Genomic DNA, 23,116 nt, shown 5'->3' on the forward strand with positions numbered 1-23,116 from the left:
CCCTATAGAAGTTCAATTTAAAAACCATCTTTCATATCTTGGGGTGCCTAGGTGGCTTAGTCAGTTAAGTGTCCAGCTTCAGCTCAGGTTGTGATCTCATGGTTCATGAGTTTAAGCCCTGTGTTGGACTCTGTGCTGACAGCTCAGAGACTGGAGCCTGCTTCAGATTCTGTGTCTCCCTCTTTCTCTGCCCCTCCCCTGCTCTCTCTCTCTCTCTCTCAAAAATAAATAAACATTAAAAAAATTTTTAAACAATCTTTCATATCTTTAATATGTTTGATATTTCTACTTATTTTTTGAGCATGTGGAATACACATATCATAGCCGTTTTACTGTCCTTATTTAGTAATGCTATTATCTAGGTCATTTTTGGTATTTTAAAAAAATTTTTAATTTCCTCCTTATTATAGGTTTTATTTTTCTGATTCTTAGCTTGCTTGGTCAAATTTTTTTTTTTTTAATTTTTTTTTTCAACGTTTATTTATTTTTTTGGGGACAGAGAGAGACAGAGCATGAACGGGGGAGGGGCAGAGAGAGAGGGAGACACAGAATCAGAAACAGGCTCCAGGCTCTGAGCCATCAGCCCAGAGCCCGACGCGGGGCTCGAACTCCTGGACCGCGAGATCGTGACCTGGCTGAAGTCGGATGCTGAACCGACTGCGCCACCCAGGCGCCCCACTTGGTCAAATTTTTAATTAGATTCCCAACTTTATGAATTTTATCTTATGAGATGTTGGATATTTTTATATTCTTAAAAGTGTTATAAAATTTTATTCTGGAATATGGTTAAAATATTTGGAAGCAGTTTGATACCTTTGGGTCTTGCTTTTAAGCTGTGTTTGGTGGGACCAGAACTTAGCCTAGGGTTTGTTTTTCCCCACTGCTGAGGTCGGAACTTTCTTTTTCCTAATCTCAGCCTCATGAATCATGAGGTTTTCCACTCTGGATGATGGGAATGGCCACTGTCCTGGCTCTGTAGGAACCCTGGGACAGTTTGTTCTCATCCTGTAAGATGATTCGTTCTCTGGCCTCAGGTAGATTTCCCCGCTCACATGCTTGATCAGCCGTGGACTGAAATCTTGAAGGGGACCCTCTGTGGATCTCAGGTCTCTCTCTGTACAATTTTCTCGTCTCCAGTCCTCTACGATGAGAACTCCAGCCACGTTGACTTACCTGGACTCACAGCTCTATCTCTTCAGGCCAGTGTTTGTTTTCCATCACTCAGAGACCATTGGCCTTCATTGCTTGTTTCCACTAATCTTGAGAGTTATTGTTTCATGTATTTGCCCAGGCATTTATTTTTGGCAGATCTAGTCCCTGATACTCCATCTTGGTCAGAAGCAGAAGTCACATGTTATTGTTTTAATGCATTTTAAAATTTCCCCTGAGGCAGCCTCCAGCTGATCTGCTTTCCTGGTCTTATCTTCCATGTCATAATTACTGTTTTGATTAGTGCTCTGGTTACAAAGCTGAAGATGTTGGCTTTTTTTTTTTCTTCCCATTTCCCTTTCATTTGAACATGCAGTTTATGGTATGTATTGTTTCTGAGGAGTTTGTATATGGTGGTATAGTAGTTACAACCTGCACAATTTTAGACCCATCATAGCATGGGTCAAAACCTATGCTATGATTGGCGTATATTTTAAGCAAAAGCAGAGACTACATAAAGACATATTTTTACTAACATTTTCAAAAATGAAACTAAATGGTCAGATCTTTGAGGGTAGGTTTCATTTTGTGTGAATCATTGTATTTTCCTTTCCCATAGTGCCCAGCACATTGATCCTCAAGACCATTTGTTGATTTATGGGTTGTCCAGGAATATATTATTTTCATTCTCATGATTATGACTAGCTATCGTATATTAACTGTCTACTGTAAATTAGGTACTCTACCAGGCACTTTATACAGTATCTAATTCAGCCTTCACTATTGCTCTATGATACAGAGATTCTTGTCCCTCTTTATAGACAGGGAAATGGATTCAAGGAAGATTTTGTTTGCTCGAGTTCCCACAGCTAGTAACTGATACTATTGAGATTCTAAACCGAGGTCTGTCTGATTCCAAAGCCCAAACTGATTGCACTGCTTTGTCCTCTGGTTCATGACACATGACAAAGCTGTGGTTCTTTTCTCTGCTAGGAACTCTCTTATTTTCTTTCATTCTCTTAAAGAAGGGACTTTTTAAAAAGCCACTTTAGGACAGGACAGTCCAATGTACAGCGGAATTGGTTGAGTAAGCACGCACCTTGAGTTTTCTGAATTTCTGCATCAGGTTTGAGTCCAGGAATAGATTATGTTCAATAAACTAAAAATATGCCTGAATCCCTGTTTCCTTTTAAAATAACTTTACGGTTTCTGCCAATAGAGATACACTTACTCCTCAAGCATACTCCAGTTCTTTCAGTCATGACAGGAAATGTTGCTCACTCGGAGACTCTTTTCAGGGCTATGCAAGGACTTCTCTTAGGAAGGGCCTAACCTCGATGAAAAATGGAGTTTTGATCTCAAATAGTTTTCTTAATAATGTTGTGGTATGAGCATGTTCCCTGAAAGGGGGAGGATAAAATTATATTGACCTCACAATGGTGCATTTTATGGGCTCCCACATGTTGCCCCTCCACAACCAGGAAGCTAGATTTCATATAACTTGGGGGTTGGGGTTGAGCCTGCAGGGCCCATAAGCAGGGGCCCGTCAGTGGAGGAAGTCAAGGAACATGAGACCAGATTGTCCTCACCAGGGGAAAAGAAGCCCGAATTCATGGACAGGGCCCAAAGTTTATCTGAATTGCCTTCCATTTCAGTCAGGGTTTAGCATCAGGTCACTGGTGCCTATCACTGTGGCAACCAGGGGTTATTTTTATTAAGCACTTTGTGTTTGCCTAAGAGCTTTAAGTCATTAATCATCTAACTCTTGTTCCCCATGAGACTTTTGTGAAGCAAATGGGCAAGAAATAACACAATTCTTATTTCACAGATAGAGAAACTGAAGCATTTTTGTTTGGCGCTATTACCCACTGAAAGAGTTAAAGCTGTGCATTAGAATTTGGGAGAACCAGGCCAGGCTGCTGATGAGCTTTTGTTTCACCACAGAAGCGAGGTTTTCTGTTTTTACACAAAATGAACTTGCATAGTTTTCATTTTGGAAGCAACACGATCAATACTGAGGTGTACTGAAGGAAAAAAACAGACTTCACTTCCTTTCACATAGTATGAACGTTTGACGGAGTTCCCACAAAAATTTTGGAATCCAAATACGCATTTAAGTTTAAGTAGTAAAGATTGTAAGGCATTGCTAATCTCGAGTTTTCTAATAGGAAAGAGAACATAAGCAAATGCCTCCAGTGTGGTTGTGAAGAGCCAAAAGTAAGTTATAGCTTGAAAGGATGGTGTGGGGATTTTGCTGCCTGCCATTAATGTGGTCGGCTTCTTGGAAGAGGTGTGTTTTGAATTTTAATTAAAAAAGCAAGATTTCAGAGATGGTGTGTCCTTCCACTCGGATGAATTGAAATATCTTTCCTGTTTCTTTCTATGGAGTGTAAACACCACAAAAAATTTGTCAAATATCACAAGAAGAAGGAATTGACCAAGAGGTCCGTGGGGCACATTTCAGAGTAATGGAGAGGAAGTGAAGAAAAGTTTTCTGACAGTGAGGTCTTTCAGATCTATTAACAAGGAGGTAGTTCAGGGGACAGATGGGTTAGGGTGGTAGAGGGAAAGGTGTCAGCAGAAGCCTTTTAAACCAGACTAGATAAAGCACAGAAAGATTACTTAAGGACTCAGCATGCCCTCTGGTGGGGCTAGTGAATACAGTTAGGGCCAAGACGAATCTACTCCCTTTGGCATAAGACAGACCCTGGATTCAAATCCACATAGAAACCATGACTAAAAGTCTGAGGTTCCTCTTTTTTAAAACTTTTAAAACAAGTCCTACCTTGTAAGTTGATGAGTGAAATAAAAAAAAAAAAAAAAAATCGCTAAGTATTTACATGGTGTGTGGTACCAAAAGCAAATTTGGGTCATATAGGGTCTAAAGCTTAGACAATATTGGAGGCTATCTTTAAGAAAAAGAACACACACACACACACACACACACACACAGAAAATACACAATTCTGGTTTATAAAATTATATAGTAAAGCAAATAATTCGAATGAGAAAAGAAATAACAAATCACTTAAAAAAACCACCAAACTGACAATAACCACAAACATCACAAAACCCAGGAAAACGACATGATGTTTAAATTTATTAACTACCTACAATACCTGTTTGGTGTGTTTTATGTGTATGTATACACATACACAATATATATATGTGCTGTATATTCTGATGGCCTCACATTTGACAAAAATTCTGGAATATATACAGAGAATGAGAGCGTATTTTAACTTTCCTCTGGTATGATTTGTCAAAGTCTGTTTTTTATTATCAATAGTTTAGAAACAATTTTTTCAGTATCACGACTTGCTTGTAATGTCACACACAATTTTACGATTGTTGTCAAATTTGGGAAAAGTTCTAACAAGGTTTTTCACGAAAGAGTTAAGATTTAGGTAAGTCTTTCATGGACTAGCTTCTGACTCTGTACATCTCAATTCTTGCTTTCCTCCTCTGTCCTCCTAATCTCAGGGCTGGGCATTGTAGAATGCAGTCACATCCCAGCATGATATATACCATGATTCTCCAGCTCACTGAGTGAACAGCGGATAAGAGAGTTGAAATCCATTCCTACAACCCAGTGGCTAGCATCACCTATAAGTAATGTGAGCTACACAATACATCGCATGGCACTCAAGCTAAATGTATCTTCAACTCAACTTCAAAAGCCAGCCTACACAAAGGGAGAAGTGGCAGTGGACAATTCAGTCACCAGTTAAGGAATTAATGTCAAATACTTTAATTTTGTAAACTTTACAAAAACATATAACCATACCCACACATTGATAGAACTCCTACCAGGGCCTTGGAGGGGGCTCATGCCATTAGCTTCATGGTCAACCACCTCTATGTGTCATATGGGCATGCCAAACAATTCTGTCCCCCATATTGGCAAGTATTACGCAACGTGAGCAAAATAATGGTAGGGATTTGGGGTTACAAATTCAGGAGACTCTGGAAGGCAACAGCTTGTCCAAACACAGAGACGAGATATGTCTCCTTCAGCAACGGTGAGTCTAAATTAAACTGAGTCTTGAGGATGTGATGATGGCATATCAGAAGGAAACTCTTTGTTCCTTCTGTTTTTTCTGGGTGTTTTCCCCCAATGTCAGCCGGTTACACTTGAGTGTACAACTCCTCTTTGAAAGTACTGTGATTTACCTGACTATGAACATATGCATCTTTCAGAAAATCCCTTCTGGGAGCACCATGATCCCCAGGGAGCACTATGATACCTGGAGGCAGTAGAGGTAAGCTGGTAAGTTTGTCAAACCTACTTCAGGGACACTCCATGTGGTCCTGGGCTGAGATATTTTTGAAGCTGGTGCAAGCAGCAGTGGGGAAATGGGGGCCTAGTGGTATGGTGGTCATTCCAGAAATGTAACCCCTCAGAAACGTGCTACCCAGCCTCTTATAAGAAGGGTAAAACAAATAAAGCTGCTGCCTATTTGGAACATACGCTGGCTCCTTCCACATCTGCAGGACATTTAGCTCCTTGCATCTGGTAATGTTTGTGCAAATATAATTCCATATTCACTAATAATTCCTGGGGCTAAAGGCCCCCCCTCGGGTAACCTTGTTAATATTCTCTCAAGGCCTGGTGTGAACGCCTCATAGCATTTTGATTAGAATTCAATCTTGTGTTTTTTTCCCTCTCTGTCTCTTTCTCCCTCTCTCCTCTCATGCTTTTCTGGCCCCCGGTTTCCTGGCCACCCACATCAGGAGACATTCTCCCTCCCTTCCACTCTCCATTCTCAGTTTCAAGGAATTTCCTTGTGTCAAAGGCAAAGTGTGATTGACATATTTTCCCCCTCTTAAGAGCAGTCATCTCGGTGTTTGATTTAACCATCTCCTTATGGGGCTCGTACAATCATTACCTGGGTGAAAAAGAGACCTCCTGCTCACCCTCACGCTCAGACCCACGTAGCTCAGTATTTTTGTAGACTTTTAAATTGCTGCTCTCCTTCCTCTTTTTTTCTACCCTTTTCTTTCTTTTTGGTTGGCACTACCAAATGACTCCCTGGTGTGTTGTACCCTGAGCTGTAAGGGTTTTAGTTATCCGCCAACAGGTAGACCAGCTGCCTCCTGCCAGTGCCCTCAGCCTGCCAAGAAAAGCATTTGTTGCTCTTTAGATCTGGGGGAAAGAATGGAGATAGAATGAACTGTCTAGTTTTGAATTCACCGCCTTTAGGCAGGTTGTTTTCCTTTGGTGCCTTAGTCTTACTTGACCGGCTTATTTGTCACTCAGGAGAAGAAAACAGAAAACAGAAACAAAAGCAAATTAGCCATAGCATGAAGAATTGTATTTAAACCCAAGAGGGATTTCTTGGCAGTGAAGTTCTTAATGTTGGAGTGATTCTGGAATGTAGGCCCCCTCTCTCAGGCTGCCTTATCATTGAATTACTGTGGGTTCTAAGGGTTTCTGCCTGAAGGGGCTGAACTAGATGAACTTGGAAGGTCACTTGCAGCTTTTCAGTTCAGCAGGAATCCCCATCTTTTCTGTGAAGGGCCACACTTCTCACAGTATTAGAGCAGATTCTGTCCTAAGGGGATTGCTCATGTCTCTCTAGAGTAGCTTGAATCATATCTCCTGCCACTGATTGTGATAAGCTGCCTACTCAGAGCTCCCAGTTGCAGGCAACTCTGTTGCCTCACAATAATTGCATTCTTCAGTAACCTCCTGTGCCCCAATCCCATTTTTTCAGAAGGAAACAAAGTGCTAGAAGATAGAGCCTTGCATTGGCAATAACAAAGTTGATGTTTTTTTTCCCCCTGCAGGAATTTGAGTGATGCAGTTTTAATAAAATAGAAAGCTGTCTGTATATAGCTTTATTATTTTAATTCATGGTGCAAAGCGTTCAGTGTGACATTTCACTTCTAATCAGGAGTAATGGCCTGTATGTAGCGATTACTAAAAGCATTCTTATTAACATAGCGTGACGTAAATACTTGCTTGTTGTAATTATGATCTGTGTTACGATAAACAAAGCATGATGCCGACCAAGCAAAGCAGGCGTATGTTCTTACGTTGAGATTAGCAGCAGTGTGTGTCCTATACATTGTGCTTTGATTGACATTATATCTCATTGCTTTAGGAAAACTTGGCTGGTAGAGGAAATGCCTGTAACTCCCCATTGTGTACATACTCGTAAGAATCCATATCAGTCCGTGGTCCTCCCAGACCAGTATCTGAGTCGGAAAGTAGAATGATGGGATTCATTATTCCATGTGGGATGTGGAAAGTAATGATTACCCTGAAAAATACTGGCTCAGAAAGGTTAGGATGGACTCCAGGACATTTCTAGGTTATCTCAATTTCCTAGTACAGGGTCCCAAGAGCCACTCATCGAAGTCAGGACCTGAAGCACTCATGTGCTTCACAATGTCTCTAAATCTTTCCTGTACCCAATTTCTATGTTCAACCTATATGGATGGAGTAGGGCTTCCTTTTATTTGTTGTGTATCTGCTTCTTTTAAATTCAAGGAGTTTCGGGGCGCCTGGGTGGCGCAGTCGGTTAAGCGTCCGACTTCAGCCAGGTCACGATCTCGCGGTCCGTGAGTTCGAGCCCCGCGTCAGGCTCTGGGCTGATGGCTCAGAGCCTGGAGCCTGTTTCTGATTCTGTGTCTCCCTCTCTCTCTGCCCCTCCCCCGTTCAGGCTCTGTCTCTCTCTGTCCCCAAAAAAATAAATAAACGTTAAATTCAAGGAGTTTCACCAAGTGTCGTATCCCAGAATTTGGTTAAAGAGTCTATGATTCTCCATTTCCATATCCTCCATGACTTGGAAAACTTTAATCAGATTTTTATTGCACACTCCACCCGCCCGTTCCCTCCGCCATTTCTTTCATCTTCCCAGATGGATAAATAGGAGTTTCCAAAGCTTGTCCTCATGTAGAATTCCTTCCTCTCCTCTGAAATTTTGTACTTGATGATATCCAGAACCTTCTTTCATACCTAAATCACGGTGAATGGTATTGCATATCTCAGTGCATGTGGGTTGAGGCTGGGATTCTTTTGTTTTTCCAGAAGAGTAGATGTAATACACCCATGTCCTCCTATTCAGGTTTTCTGCAGTTTTCCTGTGTTTAAGGTAATGAGACCAACTTTATTAGATAATCACCATTAATGAGTTTAATGCCAATGTCAAAAATTTCTAATATCTTGAGAAGTGGAAATAATTTTGAAATCAAAAGTTATATGGAATGCAAAAATATGAATAAGTTGTAAGCTATGTGATATTTGGGGACCCAAGCCCTCCTCTGGTCTCTGAGGTACTCCACAAAACTAGAGAGTCCCATGCATGAAATGTGCTTTGAAAATCAGCGAGCTTACCAAAGTGAGCACCAACCACTGTTCACTTTAAAAAGCTGGAATTTAGTCTAAAATGCATGCATTCACATTTCCTTAACCAATTCTTTCTTTATAGAACATATCACTTTGAAATGCATCCTTTATTTCGGGTCATTCAAATGTCCCTCAGGCTCACCTGCTCATGGTTATAAATGAGGTCACATACGTGGTTCAGCACGAAGTTCACTGACATGGTAACCCTCGCCTGTGAAACAGTCCCAGCCTACTTCTGAGGTGCTGCTACCCTCTCATGTTTCTCAGGGAGTCTCTAGAAGGTGTCGTGCTTGTGTCCCCCTTGTCAGTAAGGACAACTTAGATACCTGGTCTCTGAGCGTAAAGTAGCTCTGTTGCTCTAGAAAGCTCTGTGTGATTCTGCCCAGGCCAGTGCTTTCCAAGGTCACTGGTGCTACCAACCACCACAGGCTCTGGGTGCTGCCCAAGGGGGGGACACACACCCTTTCTGTAATACCTAACAGCACAGCCAAGAATAGATTGTAACACTGAATACCGTTTTTTTTTTTGTTTTTTTTTTGTTTTTTTTTTTGGTACAGCCCCAGATATATATCAAAATCACCCTTCAGCTGCCAGCTATCCATCCTTACATAGTCTGCTACAGGCCACACTTCTGCCCTGATACTGCAGAAAAGCTTTCCACCCAATACCCTTTCTGTCCTTACTGTTTTGTTCCAGAAAAACAATTTCATTTGAGATGGTGCTGAAGCCTGCTAAAAGAATATCTTTCCTGGCCTTTTTTTTGCAGCTGGGTATGGTCTTAAGACTGAGTTCTGGCTAACCCGATAGAGGTGGACTTCTGGGAGGGTTCCTTGCAGGGGCTGGTAAAACTGAGAGGTGCTTCCTTTTTCCCTTCCTGCTGCCTGAAATGAGTTGTGCGACGACACGGGCTATGGCGACCATATTGGAACATGAGGTGGTCTTGAGGCTGGAAGCCAAATGCCGAGGATGGTAGAGCAGAAAGAAGGTGGAGTCACTGATTTCTTGGGGAAGTCATCACAGTATCTTGGAAGAATCGCTTCTGGGCTTCTTTGTGTGTGTTTGGGTGCTCTGTAACCTGTAGGCAAACCTAATCACAGCACAGCAGCGATGATGAACCTGCTTTCCTCCCTTGCTGTGGGGCTCCTGGACTCCTGACCTGGTTGCCTATGGCGGGGTCCAACTCCTCTCCAGTGTGTGCGAAAGCCCTTAAGCATGGCTGGACTCCTCAGAGCCTCTTTCCACGAGAACCAGAGCCCAGAACGAAGCAGTTCTCTCCTTACCTACAGTCTAGGACCGAACTGCCAATTTTTCATCTCCTCGCCCAGAAGCCTTTTCAGGATAATTGAGAATTATACTGATTATTCCTTTCAGACCCTCTTCTCTGCCCACAGGGGTGTGACTTCACCTGCTGCTGCCAACAGTAAGCACATTGGGCCCAGTTTCAGCCACAGCTCAGTTCCTTCATCTGATAAATGGGGAAAACTTTAAATAAACACAAACCACAAATGGTTTTAAAATATACTCCTAAGTATTGGTTTTGGAACCCCTACAAGAGTGCTTCTTAAATTTTATTTTTGGCTCATCTAGTTCTTGGCTCATCCCACCCATATGTGCATCTCCTTAGATATAGAGCAACATATAGATATTAACCCAGAAAGGCACACACAGACTGTTGTGTTTACACAGACATGCACAGAGATTTTTATACCTACTACCGCATTGCTATGTATATCCTTTAGCATATATCCTGTCACATTGATATGCAGGCTCAAAGGAATATGGATTGAGGTTTAGTTAATAAGAAATATAAGGGATGGGACAGATATAGCAACTAAAAAGACCAGGCAGATAGATTCCAAATGAACAAATGTGACTCATTTTAATGGCTTTGCAGTAATGTAATTCTGTGTGCCCCAGGGATAGGCCTAATGAGAGGCTGATTAGAAGAGATGGGCCTAACGGACAGCCGAGTGCTCCTGGGACACTGGTCCGTGTCGCCCTGGTCATTTTGATGGTCACTTCTTCATAGTAGAACTATCATGGGCTCTCATGAACTCCTTGATAGTAGCAGGGAAGGACAGTCTTGTTTTTCAGCTTCATCATAGGCACCCAGGAAGATTTGGAAATATGGATGATTAATATACTCGGCACGGACCCCTCCCCCCAGAAGACTATCTGACCCTCACTGGGTCTGCACGCGGAAGGGAGAGAGCAAGCAAAGTAACTGCTTGGACCCAGGAGATGGTAGAGGGAAAGGGAAGCTAAAGCCAAGCCTCTGTGCTGACATCTAACCCCTGGCCTGGGAGCTGGTGTGGGCTTTACACCCTGCCACAGTAAAGATTTCCTAGGATATTGTGCAAGGAACAACACATCCATTGCTTTCTTGGAGAGGCTGCTCTGGAGATAGAGACAGACAGAAAGACTGAGACATTTTGTTTTTCTTTTCATATTTTTGTTTTTTTTTTTTTTTTTTTTTTTTTTCCCTATTTACATCGTGTTCTCCTGCCCTGGTGTTTGAATATTTCTATGTGCTAACCACAGCCTGGCCCTGCTGTCTCTTAGCCAAATTACACACATTTCTGTCTTTTCATCTTTCTTTATGAACCAGCCTCTCCAGTCCATTTAATCATTTTGGCAGTTCTTTTCTGAATTCCACCCAATTTAAAAATAAGCTAAACTCTCCACCCCCGTGGATTGAAAAGCAGGCTGTTGTGAACCCATGGAGAGCTCCAGCCTTGGTTTGATGCATATAAAGGAAAGCTATTCCCTTGTTTCAAATTCCCTATCCCACAGCCTGGAAAGGGCCGGCAGAGGCGAGGAAAGGGGCAGGAAACTTGGCCGGTCAGAGCTGGAGATCAGGATGACCGTGTTGGGGTTTGTTTTCAGATTTTCTTATTGATTGATGGTTGACTGGTATAGGTGATAGTCAAATTTGGTTCAGAATCCAAAAGGTACAGAAGTGTGTACAAGGAACAGAAAGTATTGCTTCTGCGCTCATCACCTTGTCACCCAACTCTGAAGAAGCATCCAAAGTTACTTGTCTCTGTACCATTCCAGAGATGTGTTATGCACATGCATCCAGTACGTATTTGTGTGTGCATGTGTATCGCCCCATCTCTGTTTTTTGACCAATGGTAATACGCTGTATGCATTGCTCTCCTCTTTGCTCTTACTCTTAGCAATATATCTTGCAGATTTGGAGATTGGTCCATATTCACGCATAAATAGCTCCTTCCATACTTTTTATGCGTATGTATAAACGTGCAATAATTTTGTGGCCTGCAATTAATGAGGTTTTATATTCTTTGTGACTTTTTATAGTCACTATCAATAAACATCTAGGGAGCTTACCAATTTTTTATTACTGGCAATGCCTCTCTGAATAACTTACATATTTTGCACATGTGTGAGTAGATTTGTAGCATAAAATTCCTGGTTTGAAAGGTATGTGCGTCAGGTTGTCTTGTTCAAATCTGACTGATTTGTCAACTTATACACGCACCACTAATGTATGAGAATGTCTCACACATATACACACATACTCACACACATACACACTTTTTTTTAGAGCCTTGACAATCTTTTGGGGTGAAAAGTAAGTCATCTTTGTGTATCTGTTATGAGTGAGTTTGGTTTCTTTTCACAAACTTTAGAGCCATTTGAATTCCCTTTTCAGTGGATAGCCCATTTCCTTTCTTTACATTTCTATGGAGTTGTTGGAGTTCTATTGATTTAGAGGGGCTCTTCATATATTAAGGAGATTATCTCCTTGTGATGTAAGTTGCAGATGTATTTTCCTGTTTGTCATTTTTTATATTTACATAGATGAATATATTCACACCTTTCATTCCATGATTCCTGGGTTTTGGTTTTGCGACATACTTAGAAAAGTTTTTTTCCACTTTGAGATTGCTTCTTAAAAATCCCATGGTTTTGAGGTGCCTGGGTGGCTCAGTGGTTGAGTGTCTGACTCTTGTTTTCGGTTCAGGTTGTGATCCCAGGGTCGTGGGATTGAGCCCCACGTCAGCACAGAGCCCAGTTGGGATTCTCTCTCTCTCTCCCTCTGCCCCTCTCCCCCACTCATGCTCTCTCTCTCTAAAAAAATTTTAAAATAAATTTTAAAAAATTATGAACATCCCATAGTTTCTTCTAGTATTCATATAAATGACAGGTAAATCAAATTTTATGTTTTTCCAGATGGCTGCCCGGTTGTCCCAATACCACTTATTGAATAATCTATCTTTAATCCATAGATTTGAAATGTTACCTTTAAAATACATAAAATCTCCATTGCATTTGTACCTCTTGTTGAAATTCCTAACCTGTTTGTGTTATCTGTCATGCCAATATCATATTATTTTAATTATCTGTGGCTTCAAAAATTGATTTATTGTTTTTTCAAAAAGACTGGAATCCCACCCAACAAGACATTTAGTTATCGAGGTCTGAGTGGCAGAACTAGAAAGGTCGTCCGTCTTCTTCCTTCTGTTACAGATTATGTCATAAACTGGCTTTTATAAATTGGCTTCAGTTTATAAAATAATGCACCAAAATTTTTGTTTGATTGTTTAATAGAAATAATTCCCTTTATTACTCTCGTCTTTCAGAATTTTCCTGTTTCCCTTGTTGTTTTCTTCTATATGAATTTTAGAATCAGGTTGCTAGTTCAAAAAAATCATTTCGGCATTCAAAAAATCAGGGTGTGTTAAATTGATAGATTTAGGGAAAGTAGGCATCTTTATGATGTTGATTACTCCCCCCCCAGGAGTGTGGTATGCTTTTTTATTTGTCATGTGTGTTTCTGTGTGTGTGTGCTCATTTTAAAGTTTTATTTAAATGTTTCTTTAAAAGCTGTATTTAAATAAACATAAATCATGTCCATTTCGTGGTAATTTTTTTGGTTGCTATTATAAATTGAGATCTCCCATCATCTCTCCTAACCACTTGTATGTGTGTATGCTTTTGCTTTCTGCCGATTGAAAAATTTTGTAATTATCAGCCACATTCCCAAATTCTCTTCTCTTCTGTTTCTCTTATGGGTCCGTTTAGGCCAGCGTTTCTCAAGCCTGTTCTATTGGCATTTTGATCCAAATAGTTCTTTGTTGTTGGGGCTGTGGGGGTGGGGAGGGAGGTATCATCCTGTGCATTGAAGGATGTTTAGCAGCATTTCTCAGATCTACTGGTGGTGGTCGATGGGTTGCCTCTGATTAAGAATCCCTGTTCTAGTCCTTAATCTTGGCAAGGCCTTCATTATCCCCACCCACTCCCAGCGCACTGCTGTATTGGACACCATCAGGTCTAATCACGAGAGTGGAACTAGCTGAAGCCCAGTGTTCTGTGATATGACCAAATCATGCAGGTGATGGTTATTCACAGTTTGCGGCCAAGCCACACGTGGAAGTCAGTCACAGATACACATCTCGAGAATTTAAAAGTTAAAAGTAATACAAACAGGGAGGCAGGGTCTTCTGCTTCCGTATCACACAGCTTTGATCTTAAGTGCATGGTGTTTGACATGTTCTCTAGCTGTTTAATGTGTGGTCACTGTCTTCTCAGTTGGCTTGAATCCTAGCATCTCAGGCTTGAAGGGGTATCATGTTCCTTAAGGCACGGCATTATGTCTTGTACCCTTTCAACTCTCTCAGCTGTGCCTTTTGCCTTTTCTACAGTATTCACCACAGTGCTGGGTACGTGGCAGATGTTCAGTGAAAGCTGCTATTTTTCAGCTTATCTAATATGTTTAGCCTGGCATACTTTGAGGTCTTCAGGGAAAACCATGTAGTATAGCAGGAAACATTTAATGTTGAAAATCAAAAAGACCTGCTTTCAAATCCTAGCTAAGAGTCATTAGATTATTAGCCATATTTACAAATTACCTGACCTGTGTGAATGTCACCTGCAAAGCAACGGTAAGTATACTAGCACTGTAGGGTTGCAGTGGTCGTTGGATCAGATCACACGGAAGATGTACACGAGCACAGCGAGGGCACAATATGCTTTTAATTGTCAGTTAAAACTCAGGCAATTATATGCGATCACTATTATTATCTTCATTATTATTATATAAAGACAAGTTCTTTACCTGAAGAATTAAGACTAAAACAATCTAAATTTTCTATTAAAAACTGCAAAGTAGGTGCGCTTGGGTGACTCAGTCAGTTAAACTTCTGACTCTTGATTTCGGCTCAGGTCATGATCCCAGGGTCATGGGATCGAGCCCCGCATCTGGCTCTGTGCTGACAGCGTGGAGCCTGCTTGGGATTCTCTCTCCCTCTCTCTCTACCCCTCCCACACTCCCACGCACGCATGCACGCACACCGTCAAAATAAAATAAATGTAGAAATGACAAAGTATAAATTATTGAGAAACCGGTTCAATACTATTGAAGGTCAGATATTTCTGTAAGCAACATTCCTATTATTTCTTCTTTATTGGAGATAGAATTTTTTTTTAACTGTAATACCCAGCATTCCCTAGTATCTCACATCCAAGTACTAATCAGCTCTGAACTCTGCTCAGCTTCTGAGGTTGGGTGTGTTCAGGGTGGTATGACCATAGACCTGGAGGTAGATTTTTTGAGAATCTAAATATTCTAGGCCTTATGGTTAAATCAGTCAGCTTCATGGGTGATTCCCGGCTATGAAGTTCAATGTTGACTATAGAATCACACATGATGCAAAGGGGAAACCTTTGTTCTTAATCATTTTTCTATAAAGGAAGCAGCATTTAAGGATAGTATTGTTTAGCTGAGCTTGCATAATCTTCTGTTAAAGCCTTTTTCAAGTTTCAGAATGTCATATGTATGTAGAAACATACCCAGAACTTAAATGTACTGTATGAAAATAAGCAAATAATAGGCAACCTCTGCTCAGACTAAGAAATAGCATATTACCCGTCTTCAAAGCAGTCCTTATTTTTCTTTACAGTTTTACCACCTATAAATTTGTTTATTAATATACTTTAAGATTTATTCTGTTCTGCTTTAAAGTTTACATAAATATAATGATACTGTATTCTTTTGTGTCTGACTTTTTTAGGTTTGTATTATTTTTTTTTTTTTGCTGTATAATATTCCATTGTATGAATATAAGACCATTTGTTTACCCATTCTACTATTGATGGGCAGGTGAGTTATCTTTACTTTGGGGCAAATATGGACCATGTTGCTATGAGCATTCTTGTACATGTATTATGGTTGACAATGGCAGGAATTTCTCTAGCCTGGATACCCAGAAGTAGAATTCTGGGTCATAGGGTATGTATAACTTCAAACTTAACAGCAATTTTCAGAGGAGTTTGCACTAATCTATACTGTCACTAACTGGAATTCCAAGGGCGCCACGTTCTTGCCACACCCAACGTTATCAGACTTACTGAATTCTATGAACCTGGAAGCCTATAGTGAAATTTCACTATGGCTTTAATCTGTGTTTCCTTAAGGTTGAGAGCCTGAGAATATGCTAATAAGCCAATTAAAATGTCCTCTTTTGTTAATTGTGTCTTTAAGCCTTTGGGCTGTATCTCTGCTAGACTGATTTTGTTTGTCTTTTACTTATCTATTTGTAGGAATCCTTTTTGTATTCTGGATACTATTCATTTGTTAGTCATACGTGCTGCAAATATCTCCTCCAATTCTGTGATTTGTTCTTTCCCTTTATGGTTTTTATTGATGAACGAAGTTCTTTAGTTCAATGTAGTCAACTTATTAATCTCTTCCTTTTATGATTAATGTTTTTGTGTCATGTTTAATAAATAATTCTCCAGGCGCCAGGGTGGCTCAATCAGTTGAGCGTCTGACTTCAGCTCAGGTCATGATCTCGTGGTTTGTGAGTTCAAGCCCTGTGTTGGGCTCTGTGCTGACAGCTCAGAGCCTGGAGGCTGCTTCAGATTCTGTGTCTCCCTCTCTCTCTGCCCCTCCCCTGCTCATGCTCTGTCTCTCTCTGTCTCAAAAATAAATACAAACATTAAAAAAAAAATTTTTTAAATAAATAATTCTCATTATGGAGATCAGGAGGATATTTTCCTATAGTATTTTCCAAAAGCTGAAACCTTTTGCCTCTTACATTGAGGTTTATAGATTGACTTTTTGCTGTTGTGTGAGAGAGTGATTCATTTTCCTCTTGCTCTGCCACCATATGTGTATTGAATTGCCCCAGCACCATTTGTGAAAAGACTGTACTTTCCCCATTGCCCTGCAGTTCCGCTTCTGTCACACGTCAAATTCCTATATACGAATGACACTTTAGGGGCTCTCTTTCCTTTTCCATTGGGCTATTACTAATCTTGCTCTAGTAACGCTCCTTAATTGCTAGCTTTGTAATAAACCTTGGCAATCTTTTAGAAAAGTACACCCTCTGCCCTTCTTTATGAGTGTCTTGTTTACTCTTGGCCCTTCACAATTTACTTACTGATTATAGAATCAATTTGTAAAATGACACACACACACACACACACACACGCACACACACCCAGACATGTTGCGTGCACATGTACACATACATATGCAAAGACCTGTTTGGAATTTGATTAAATCTGTGAAGTAGTTTGGGATATCTGACATCTTTATGGTATCAAATTTTCTAAATCACAAACTATATATATTTCTTCATTTATTTAGGCTTCTTTAATGTCTCTCAACGAAATGTTATACTTTTCTGTTAAGAATTCTAGCACATCTTTGGTTAGATATATTCCAAAGTAGTTTTTAAAATGGTATTAAAAATGGTATCCTTTTTTTTTATTAAAAGAAAATTTTTTTTAATGTTTATTTATTTTTGAGAGAGAGAGAAAGAGGCAGACTGTAAGCAGAGGGAGGGGCAGAGAGAGAGGAAGACATAGAATCAGAAGCAGGCTCCAGGCTCTGAGTCATCAGCACAGAGCCCGATGGGGGGCTTGAACCCACAAACTGTGAGATCATGACTTGAGCCGAAGTCGGTCACTTAACCGACTGAACCACCCAGGCGCCCCAAAAATGGTATCCTTTTTATATTTTTATTTTTAACTATTTGTGGCTAGTATATAGAAGTAAAAAGAATTTTTGTGTACTGATTTTATATTCAATAATTTTTCTAAATTCTTTTTTTAAAAATGCTTAATTATTTTTGAGAGAGAGAAACAGAGTGTGAGTGGGGGAGGGGCAGAGAGAGAGGGAGACACATAATCCGAAGCAGGCTCCAGGCTCTGAGCTGTCAGCACCGAGCACAATGTGGGGCTCAAACTCATGAATGGCGAGATCATGACCTAGGCTGAAGACAGACACCTAACCGCCTGAGCCACCCAGGCACCCCTTTTCTAAATCCGTATTAAATATAATTATCTGTAGATAATTTTGTTTTTTCTACGTATATAGTCATGTCATCTTCCAATAATGAATTTTGATTTTTTTTTTTTTTTAGCCAATCCTTTTAGCTGTTATTTCTTTTTTCCTGCCTTATTGTACTGGTTAAGACCTCCAATGTAAGGTTAGGAGAAAGCAGAAGATAGAAATTCGTGGACATCTTGCTTGTTATTTACCTCAAAGGAGAAACTTTTAATTTCTACATAATTAACATAATTTCACCATTATGTGTGTTGTTGATGTATATTTCTTTGTCACATTAAAGATTTCTTTTTTATCATGAGTGGATGTTGAATGTTGTCAAATATCGTTTCTGCATCTATTGAGATGATCACTCACAGACAAAATGTATGTGTCTGGTACTAAGAACTTAAGACAAAAGATGATAGAGGACCTAGCATCAATGAGTCCAGAGTTTAGTGGGGGATATGGACATGTTAATAAGTTGTTTAAATAAGCTGTAACAATTGTTATAATAGATAGATGTGTACAGTGTCGGGTTGATAAAAAAGTAGGAAATGATTAAACATGAATCAGAAGAAGCCTTTGTAGAGAAGATGCCATTTGATCTGATTTCAAAATATTATCAGGAATTTTCCAGCCATGAAAAGAATGGAAACAATTTGTGGCAGAAGGAATAATAACATGTGCAAAAGCCTAGTGGTATGAATACATGAGGATATGTGTTTGGTGGCAGGGATGTAGTTCTAAGAAACCAGCTTATGACAGGTGACAGGACTGATAGGTGAGGCTGGAAAGGAGAAGATCACTAAATTTCTTAAATGATAAGCTACCTCAGTTGGATTTTGGTGTCGTTGTTGGCATTAAAGAGCAATCAAGGGGCTTTAAATATGGGGATGAATGGACAGATTTTTGCTTTAGAATACTTTATTATCAATGTGAAGTGTATCTTGGAAGTGAGACCTACTGAAAGCAGTAGGATAATTACGAAGTTACTGTCATGTTGTAGTTGTATAGACAGAAAACCTGAACTGAGGCAAGTGGATGAAAAAAGAGAGGGATGTTATTTTAAAAGTGACTGTGTGAAGGAAACAATCAACAAAACTAAAAGGCAGGCTACGGAATGGGAGCAGATGTTTGCAAACAACATATCTGATAAAGGTTTAGTATCCAAAATCTATAAAGAACTCATCAACCTCAACACCCAAAAAACAAATAACCCAGTTAAGAAATGGCCAGAAGACATGAATAGACAGTTTGCCAAAGAAGGCATCCAGATGGCCAACAGACACATGAAAAGATGCTCAACATCACTCATCATCAGGGAAGTACACATCAAAACCACAATGAGATACCACCCACACCTGTCAGAATGGCTAAAATTAACAACATGAGAAACCGCAGGTGTTGGTGAGGATACTGACAAAGGGGAACCCTCTTGAACTGTTGGTGGGAATGCAAACTTGTGTAGCCACTCTGGAAAACAGTATTGATGTCCCTCAAAAAGTAAAAAATTGAGCTACCTTATGACCCAGCAAATACACTATTAGGTATTTACCTAAAGGATACAAAAATACAGATTCAAACCCTAATATTTATAGCAGCATTATCAATAATAACTAACAGCCAACATTATCAACAATTATTTCTCTATGGAGAGAGCCCAAATGCCCATCAACTGATGAATGAACTAAGGATGTGTTATATATACACAATGGAATATTACTCAGCCATCAAAAAGAATGAATCTTGCCATTTGCAATGATGTGGATGGAGCTAATATGTATTATGCTAAGTGAAATAAGTCAATCAGAGAAAGCCAAATACCATATGATTTCACTCATATGTGGAATTTAAGAAACAAGACAGATGAACATATGGGGCACGGGGAAGAAAAGAGAGGGGAACAAACTACAAGAGACTCTTAATGATAGAGAACAAACAGGGTTGATGGAGGGAGGTGGGTGGGAGATGGGCTGGATAGGTGATTGGTATTAAGGAGGGCACTTACTGTGATGGGTACTGGGTGTTGTATGTAAGTGATGAATCACTGAATTCTACTCCTGAAACCAAGATTGCACTGTATGAATTTAAGTTTAAATTAAAAAGATTTAAATTTTAAAAAAGGAAGAAAAAAAAAGACAAAAATAAAAGCTTTTATTTTTACAAAATTTTAAATGACCATAGTTTCTATTTGAGTGACCCTAGTAGATGATAAATACAAGGATTAGGAAGACTAAGCACTTTCACTGGGAGATGGTGGCTTCCATGTCATAAGGACACCCCAGTAGCCAAGAGAGGCTCATTATGAGAAGAAACTGAGGCGTCTGGCCAGTAGAAGCAAGGAAAAAGGCCTGGCAACAAGTCTGTGAATGAGCTTGAAGCAGATGCCCCTTAACACAGTTGAAGGTGACTGTGGCCCCTGCTAACAGCTTTCCTGCAACTTCATGAGAGTTGGCACCTCTCATATAAGCCACTCCACACCCTTGACCAGAGAAGCCCTGAGATAGTAGGTGTTGTTCATTTTAAGCTGCCAAATTTTGGGGTAATCTGTGTAATCTGTAGTATAGCAATATGTAACTATATGACATATTTTTCCCATTTTCCCTAATGAAAAAAATTATTCATTTTTTTCTTACTGATTTTAAGAATCTTTGTAATTTTAGAATGTTAGCTTTAACTCTCAAATGCACCGTGCATATTTTCAACCCACTTTGTTATGTGTTTTTTAAAATTCTTGCTTAGGTTTTATTTCAAGCAGCTTTTAATTTTCATGTCACATGGGGCAGTCTTTTTTTCCTTTTCAGATTTTCTGTTTTATTTCATGTACAAAAATACATGCTTCAGGGCAACTGGGTGCCTCAGTTGGTTCAGCATCTGACCCTTGATTTTGGCTCAGGTCATGATCTTGGGGTCACAGGACTGAGCTCCAAGTCAGACTCCGTGCTGATCTTCAGCCTCCTTAAGATCATCTCTCCCCCACTCACACACACACTCTCTCTCTTTAAAAAATACTTTATTTCAAAATTATTTCTTAAGAAATCACTCATGCTTAGTTCTATTGCTGTCTTTAAGTTCACTAATACTTTCTTCTGCAATGTCTAATCTGCTGTCATTTCCATCCAATGTATTTTTCACTTCAGACATTGTAGTTTTCACCCCTAAAATTTGAACTGGATTTTTTAAAAAATAATTTTCAGGTCTCTACTTGGAATGTTTAATCTTTTCTTTAGCTTCTTGAATGTGTGGACTATATTTATAATAAGTTATTTAATGTCCTTGTATACGAGTTCCATTATCTTAGTCATTTCTGGGTCTGTTTCAACGGACTGACTTTTTCTTCTCATTGGATCATGTTTTCTTGCCTCAGTGCATGGTAATTTTTTTTTTTTATTGGATGCCAGACATTGTGAATTTTACCTTTTTGGATGGTGATTACTTTTGAAATATTCCAGTAAATATTCTTGAGTTTTGTTCTAGAACACAGTTAAGTTACTTGTGTTCAAGTAAACACAAATGTTCAAGTGTTCAACTTGCGATCAGTAAATACTGATCCATTTAGAGCTTGTTGTTAAGCTTTGTTGGTTAGGACCAGAGCAGCATTCAGCCTGGGACTAATTTTTCTCCATTAATAAAGCAAACTCTTCTGAGTACTTTACCTGATGCCCTGTGAGTTTTGAGGTTTTTCACTGTGATTGTTGGCAACAGGAATGGTTTCCAACCTTTTGTGAGGCACAGACCTCTCACGTGGTTGTTTCCCCAGCCTCTGGGGTTTCTACTAATTTCCTCACACACATTTGCTGAGCAGAACTAGGCTGCATACTGCAAGGGGACCCTCTGAAGACCTCCAGAGCTCATTCCTTGTGTACAGCTCTGTTCTCGCTAATGATGCCAGTGGCTTTGGTCTTAGTGGGCTTCCAGCTCTATGTCTTCAAATTAGAAAGATCCCTGGACTATACTTGGTTTCCTCTTCCCTATAGCGCTGCCTTGAAACTCTCTCCAGACATAGAGCTGGGCAATCCTGGGACTCGTGTCATCTGTGTCCATCATTCAGGGACTACTGTCCTTTGTTGCTTAGTGTCCAATGTTTTATAATCATGTTGCTTCTGTATGTACTTTATTTTTCAGTTATTTCAGGAAGTAAGGTAAGATCACTGTCATTCCTCATGTTCTTCTAAATCTTTTGTTTTATACATTTATATCTTTAATCCATCTGGAATTTATTTTTGATGAGAGAAATATAGTTTTAATATTTTTGCCGATGGTTAGCCAGTTGCCCAACATCATATTTTGAATTCTTCTCTTCTCTCTTCACCCAGTTTGAAATGTCACCTTTAGCATAAGCCAGAATTTCATAGATATTTGAGTCTATTTCTGAACTCCTTACTCCATCCCTATGGTTTTCCTTTTTTTTAATTATCAAACTTTTCACTATTGAAGTTTGAAAGTATATTGTATTATCTAGTAAAGTATCTCTCATTTCTTCTTATTTTCAAGCTTTCTTTGAATATCCACACATTTTCCCTGCATTTTAACATTTCTAAAATGTTATTTTAATATCGTTTTCAGTTTCCTTCTCATATATCATAGATGTTATTTATTGAAATTGCATTACATATATAGGACCTAGACAAATTTGAAGGTGGCAAGAAGAGTTGGGAGAGTTCTAGCTCAGTGACTTCCATTTTCATGGTGAAGAAAGAAGCAAAGATAAGCTTGGAGTGAGTGGGTTGGGGTGAGACACAAACTAACGGAAAATGAAAAAAGTTTGAGTGAATCATATGTGCCGTAATGAGTGGGGCCATTGGATCCCAGATAAGAAAAGCACTCATGGATATACACAACATTGACTGAATATCACAGCACCAAAAATAAAGAGTCATCAATGGGTATTTGTACTTCCCCATTTCCTTTCTCTTAAAATATGGCATGTTTTCATGACACTAAAGAGTCCTAGAATCAGTGTTTGTAGTTACCAAACCATAGCACCCCTAAACAAATCTCTAGTCATCTGATTTTTTTTCGAAATGCATGTCTCTCTAGTTCACTGTCATATCACCAGTGTCTAACATACTATCCATCCAGAGTTGGCACTGAATAAATACTGGTGGGATGAGTTAGTAAACTTCTGAATGGCTTCCTCTGACTTCTGTGTAAGATGCTATGTTGTTTTCCGTGCCTGCATACCTTCAGATTTAAGGCAGCCTTTATCCAACCAAAAATTGGAATGGTCAGTTCTCCAGTTTCCTGGAAATGGGGAACTTATGGTGGATTTCTTCTGCTATACAAATTGGCACAATGTCTTAAACTGTTGT

The 23,116-nt window shown here is 39.6% G+C and overlaps 1 long non-coding RNA gene across 4 annotated transcripts in view; it reads left to right on the forward strand.

The window, feature by feature from the left end:
- Positions 1-23,116, forward strand: part of LOC123598556 — a 115,414-nt gene that overhangs the window by 21,176 nt on the left and 71,122 nt on the right. For 2 of the 4 annotated variants that reach the window (XR_006712686.1, XR_006712689.1), the window contains exon 4: positions 5,350-6,983. The exons of the other annotated variants lie outside the window; for them this stretch is intronic. This is a non-coding gene — a long non-coding RNA (uncharacterized LOC123598556). Of the gene's footprint in view, positions 1-5,349; positions 6,984-23,116 lie in introns of those variants that run through there. 4 annotated transcript variants of the gene reach the window in all.

This window comes from Leopardus geoffroyi, chromosome C1, assembly GCF_018350155.1.
Source record: "Leopardus geoffroyi isolate Oge1 chromosome C1, O.geoffroyi_Oge1_pat1.0, whole genome shotgun sequence".
Taxonomy (NCBI): Eukaryota; Metazoa; Chordata; class Mammalia; order Carnivora; family Felidae; genus Leopardus; species Leopardus geoffroyi.